Source organism: Pyrus communis, chromosome 14, assembly GCF_963583255.1.
Source record: "Pyrus communis chromosome 14, drPyrComm1.1, whole genome shotgun sequence".
In the NCBI taxonomy this organism is placed as follows: domain Eukaryota; kingdom Viridiplantae; phylum Streptophyta; class Magnoliopsida; order Rosales; family Rosaceae; genus Pyrus; species Pyrus communis.
The window spans coordinates 13,918,486-13,925,402 of NC_084816.1; positions in this window are offsets into that span (position 1 = coordinate 13,918,486).

Below are 6,917 nucleotides of genomic sequence, written 5' to 3' on the forward strand. Positions count from 1 at the left end.
GGCCCCACTCTTCATTATCAATCTTCCGCCATTTCTCTCCACACCGAGAGAATCTGTCGGTCACCAATGTTAGTAGACCAAAACTCTCTCTCCCTCTACTCTCTGCCAAGAAATCTGAAATCTCTTAAGAATCCCATATCATGGAGATAATGGCGTTTTACAAATTGGAAAGGACTCAAAATAATGGGTATGGCTGATATGAAGCAAAGAGTAGGATATGGCTGATATGAAGCAAAGAGTACTCTTTAAATGTATGTAATTCACTTATGTTTCGTTTGGTCTTTAGGATTGAATTGAAATGATTTCGAAAATATATTGAAATTAAAAGTGAAAATTTTTGTGTCAACTTGACGGTAGAAGAAGAAAGGATTAGAAGGGACAAGAACCCCGTTCTAGTATCTCTCTAAATGAAAAATCATTCGCCTTTGTCTTTAAAATCTTTCGAATTCAATAGGTTATCAATTTTATTGTAATCCAATACTAGAGACCAAACGAAGCTTAATATCATTTGCCCTTGTCTTCAAAGTATTCGAATTTAATAGGTTATCCACTTTATTCTAATACAATCCTAGGGACCAAACAAGACTTATTATTAAAGTCATAAAATAAATGAAAAGGTAAATTACATTTTACCATTCAAGTTTGGGTGCAATTGCAACCTCATATAATATCTTTAAACATTTCAATCTCATACATTACTTATAATTTCATACATTCGTTAATCAAACCGTGATGCAAATATAAGGCCCACATGTTTGACGTGGCAAATAAAAATATTAAATATTAAAAAAAAACAATTAAAGAAAAAAACTAAACTAAAACAAAGTGGGCCTCAACCACCTTCTTCTCCAATGACCTTAACACAAAGATAGAGGAGAGAGATTGCATCCACTTACTTTCATTGCGATTTTAGCGGGGCAGCAAGGTTGGGCACCCCTTTCAATTTGGTTCGAGCTGTCGTGGCAAACAGATATCAAAAACACTAAGGAAAACTAATGAAAAATACTTGAAAACTTTAAGTTTTAACCAAAATGACAAAAAGGTGTTGTAGGTGAATAGTACCAGGAGTGACTTTTTTAGAGTAAAATTGTCCTTAACGTTAAAAGTGAACAGTACCAAGAGTGTTTCGTTAAGACTCCCAAAACACTAATCTTTAAAAAATAAACAACCTTGAACCCATATATCAAAAACAACTTGAAGAACCCAGAAAAGACTATCACTAGAAAGATGACTTTGTGCCTTTAGAGCATCTCCACTAGATAATGGAGGGTAACGGCAATTGGAAATTTGGAAGGCAAGGACAATAAAATTGCCCATACTTTTCACTCTAAATAGTAATTGCCTTTATGCAAGTCCACCAGTTTAGGAGGAGGAAGGGCAATGGCAAGAGTGATTGTTGTTCACAAATATATATTTTTTAATTTCTAATGAATGTGGGCATTACAATAAACATAATTATAGTCTAATTTCAAATACAACAGAAAGTCATCGCATTACAACAAATATAATTAATTTTAAACTAGGGTATAAAATCAGTGTGGCTCGATCCATCTTCCCTTAGAGTGTATGGACTTCCTCATCTTCCAAGGAAAACCTTTTTCTCATGACACAATTTTTTTCACTTCTCCAAAAATGTTTTGAATTAGGAGATTCACCGTCGAGGCATCGGGACATGATCTAATCCTTGACCTCTTGCCTTTCTTGCCGATTCAACTCTCTTTCTCTGCCTTTGCTTCATCTCTAGCCTTGACTAGCTCATATGTTAACCTATCTCGTTCCATATTCAATGCATGTTGGCGAGCCAATTCATCAACAATTTTTGAATAATCATTATTCGAAGAACTTCCTCTTGCAATTTTTTTCTTAGCAGCCTTCTTACCAATAGGCCTCATTGTTTCTTTAGTTTCTGTGACCGATTCAATAAGGGTCGTAATGGTGTCTCCAATGGGTCTCTAATGACAACTCTTCAGTAGTTGATTCATGCAATGGAGTCTCGCTTAACTGAACCTGTGGACCAGGAGGCAGAACTTTGTACTCTAGAGTTTGCTTCACAATGTTCCAACATTCGTGCCTTATGAATGATTACTTGTTATCAAGATTGAATCACATTTGAGATTGTAGTTGCTAAAAAAAAAGTGTGGGAAAGCATAAAGATTTACATAATAAAAGTTAAAAAAAAAAACATATTAATTACATTTTTACTAACAATAAATAATATAACATCAGCTAGATTAGTGCCACTTTGATAAATTTCTTCTGCTTTTGCAAGGGTTTTTACCAAGCTTTCAAATCTTTATGCAGATGTCTGTATTTACTTGACATAGATTGTTCACTCCCAGATGTTCCTTGAATCAGCTCAACAAATTGGGCATGAATCTTATGCCGCATGTGTTGCACTTTCATCTCCTAGTGCAAAGAAAGGGTGCCCATCCTTGCAACAATTGGCAGGGCAATTGCCATGCATTTGCACATACCACATTGCTACATAAATATTACTTCAAAACAATAAAAACACATTTGTCGTTAAGTACTACATCTACACTCCAAAATAATTGCCTAATAAAAAAGCACCAATACACTAATAGTCTACTATAAAATATCATATACGCAAGGATATGCAAAATAAAGGAGTTTTTCTTTTCAAGGTTGTGAAGCTTTTCTTAGAAGTTAAAACTTTGTCAATGAAACTCAAAGCTTGCATATTATTTTGTTTACAAAATCCTTCAATTTTCATCGATCATCATGGAAAAATTGTATTAGAACCTTGGCTTGATCTATTACCTTCAAGAGTTATGTTGATGATGTGTTTTCAGTAAGGTTTTCCACACCAAAACTCTCTTCCGCATAAACTAAGTATAGAAAAACTAAACACCATAAATCATTCAAATTAAGAGAAATTTACCAAAATAATTGTGAACAGAAATAAAACAATAATATTATACCATATTAAAATATATTACCTCATTTTCCAAATTTTCTAAATTTAGATTAATATATATATTATTTTATTTATTTATTTATTTATTTATTTATTATTATTATTATTATTATATTATAGTATTTTCAGGGGTATAAAATTATTAAATTAACATTCTGCTTATCGTGTATCGTATTACTCACGTATATACCTAGACAAACTCGTTATCTTAACAAATGTTTATCGTGTTAGATATAACAACCCGATTCACTATCGTGTCGACCTCATAACCTGTTAATTTTATATCGTTTCGTATCGATTTAACGGGTCGTGTCAGAAATTACCAGACCTACCTTCGTGGCTTTAATACTCAACGAATCAAATGACATTGCTTCATACCTTAAATATTCAACATATCAACTGAATTGGCTTGTGCCCACAACAACGCACTCTCACACTTCTCAGAGAGCTAAGCATTTCGTTACAAAACTCCCAATCTCACACTTCTCATTTACAACTCCCACATCTCGTGGAATTCCATTGTCAGACCTCGATTTGCACCCTGTTCTTGATTCCGCGATCGACAGCACCGACGAGGTCGATCTCCACCTCAATGTAGGCCTTCCATGATTTTGGTCAGATGGGTGTATGTGAAATCAGGGTGGTAAACAGAGACCGATGCGAGCAGACGATTTGATATGTGTCTCGGGGTCGGAGGGTTTCGAGAGGGAGATGAGGATTCTCTGCTTGAGCTTCACCATGGCCAGTTGGGTCGAGAGGTAAGAAGAAGCGGAAGAAGTGGAACAAGAAGATTTTTTTTCACTTTTATTTTTTACTTTTTTTCCTCAATTCTATTTTTAATATTTATTTATTTATTTTTATTTGCCACATCATCAACACATGTGGGCTTTATATTTGCGATGTCATCACCTAATAATCAAATTGACGGTTTAACTAATACATGTATAAAATTGTAATGAAATAATAAAAAATGTATGAGATTGAAATATTTTAAAGATGTATAAGGTTGTAATTCGACCCAACCTTGACGGGTTAAATGTAAGTTACCCTAAATAAAAAATAAATAAAAAAGCCAACAGCACAATGACATAACATGAGTTACAAAGGAAATACAAGCCTAGGAAACACCAGTATGCAACAAGGAAAAGCCACATGAGCCAAGGAAGCCTGAACTCAGGAATTTGAGGAAAATACAAATAAATACCAATTAAGAAACATAAATAAACAAATACTTCAAGTAGTAACTAATAAACGCTCACTTAATATTACTATCTAGTAGTATTCCTTTTCACTTGTAAGTAAGAAGTCTTAGTTACGATTCTGACTAAAGGCGAATTAGAACCACATTATTGCTAGCCTATTGTAAGGCTTAGCCGGCCCATCCTTACCCCGAAAAGAAAGTTCGCTTTGCTCCTCTGGGCACTAGGCACTCCCGTGGTTCGCAAGAAGAAAAATGATGAACTCCCTCACTCATTTAGTGTGGATAATATCGTTTGTTCAAAAATAAAAAATAAAACTAATAAACGAGCCTAGTTTAAACCAATCTTTGAACTATCTCAAGCTACTTACGAGCTTTCTAACCAGATTTAAAAGTTTGACAGCTTTTAATAACGAACCTAATATTTTGTTTAAGCTTTGGCTCATTTTTCCTACTAACCAATCTTAAATGGATCAAAAATGAATTGGACTCAATTTATATTGAGTCGATTTATAAATTCTAATGGAAGGTGTCTGATCAACTACAAGGATGACATTGATCAAATTTCCGGTTAAAAAACTAAAATTCAAAGAAGTGTCAATTTCAGGGGCCACTTATAATAAAAACCCAAGAGAGCTTTAATGAAACTGGCTTAAACTAAATTTAATTTAACCAAAATCATCCTAAACTGTTGTTTAAGGAAAATGGCTTAAATTTTAATAAAAAGGACTTCAGCTTTAATGAAAAAAACAAAAGTTTAATATAATAAAGAATTTTTATCACAAATGGTCCCTGAAATTTACCCTCACTATCAAGATGGTCCCTAAAATTGAAAGTCAATCAATGTAGTCCATGAAATAGCTGTCGTAAATCAATGTGGTCCTTCCATTATAATTCTGTCAAAATTTCTGTTAAGTGTTGATGTGGCACATAAATAGGCCCCACAAGATTTATTGGTTTTTATCACAAATAGTCCCTAAAATTGACTCACACCATCAAGGTGATCCCTAAAATTGACTCAAACCATCAAGATGGTTCCTAAAATTGAAAATCGATGAATGTAGTCCTTGAAAATAGGTGTCGCAAATCAATATGATCATTCCGCTATAATGCTGTAAAAAAAATTATTATGTGCTGATGTGGATTTAATAATTAATTAAAAAAGTTGTGTGGATACCTTTTTGCACAATAGAATTTTTTTTCTTATAGTAGGACCTACTCCAAAGAGTGATCCCTTTCATAAATTCTCAAAGGCACAAGGCTTAACCAAGGCCTAAGAGGGGGTTTGGAAATAGTTTTCAACCAACAATAGACGCACCTCGGTTATAAGCTCATTATCTCAAGGCAGACCTCGTCTTTCTTTAAGTCACCAGACCACCAGGGAAGTCTCGAACAACCTCTCCAAGATTAAGGTTGTGAGGATGTTGATCCCCTAAATGTTAACAGTGATGTCCCAAAAGTCATTGCCTATCAGCCAAACCGTCACCAAAGGTGTTCTCGATCCAAGTTCAATTCGGTAAAGGGTGTCGAAGTGTATAAAGATGGGTGTATTGAGAATTTTTTTAAAGGATAGACAGCGAAGGAGGTAGAGGAATGTGGATTGGGATCAAAGGTAATTGCAGGATTGGGTTTTGGGTTCACAACATTTTATTAACTATTAAGGGGTGTTTGTTTGCCCTCATTAAGCATCACAGGACTAGATTGGACTAACTATTAGTCCAATCTTCTGTTTGTTCAGTACTGGGATTATTTTTAATGGGACTAAAGGGGACTCGCATGGACAAACTTCTTCGCTATGAGTTCTTAGCGAGACCCTCCAATACCCATGCAATTGCTAAGACCTTCCCTTCCTCTCCTTCACATCATATCCTTTATCTGCACTCTGTTCTCACGAACACCGAGAGTTACCACTAGTTATACTCACCAACCTTGGCGAGATCGCCACCAGACCACCACCACACTCTCATCGCCCCGAACCTCAACCGGAAAACCCAATCTCTCGTCGTCATCTCATTCGAACAAGACCCCAGAATCACCACCACTGTCTCACCGTTGTCTGATTCACCTCTGATCCGCCTGGGTCCTCGCCGGAAGACAAAGGTGGAGAGCTTGACAGGCGATGGCCATGGCGAATAGAGTTTTCTGAGAGTGAAGGATTTGATTTTTTTTTGCAGGATTTTGGGTTATGATTTAAGGTTTTTGGGATTTTGGGTTTTGATTCAAGGGTCTGATTTATTAGAAATTTCGAATATAGTTATGTGGGGTATTTGGGAGGTTTAGATAGAGGAAGTCTAGAAGATGATTCTAGAAAACGAAAAATGATAAACTAATAATAAATATTAGTGTAGATTAAATTAATAATAAAATATTATAGATATAGATTAAATAATATAATATTATAGTCATATTTTTTTAGTCCGACACTTTACCAAACGCTTCACTAAATCAGTCCAGCTTAGTCTATTCTAAACCAGTCCAACTTAGTCCCTGAAACTAGTCAAGTCTGAAATAGTCCGGTGCAACAAACACACCCTTAAATTATTAAACCTATTTGTAATTTTTTTTTAATTTAATTAGACTTGTGTGATCTGTTTATGTGTCACATTAACACGTAACATAATTTTTGAAAGAATTGTGATGGAATGACTACATTGATTTGGGACACTTGCGGGACTACATTGATCAATTTTCAATTTCAAGAATCATTTTGATGTCGCAGGTCAATTTCAGGAACCATTTTGATGTCGCGGGTGAATTTCAATGACCATTTGTGAGAAGAAA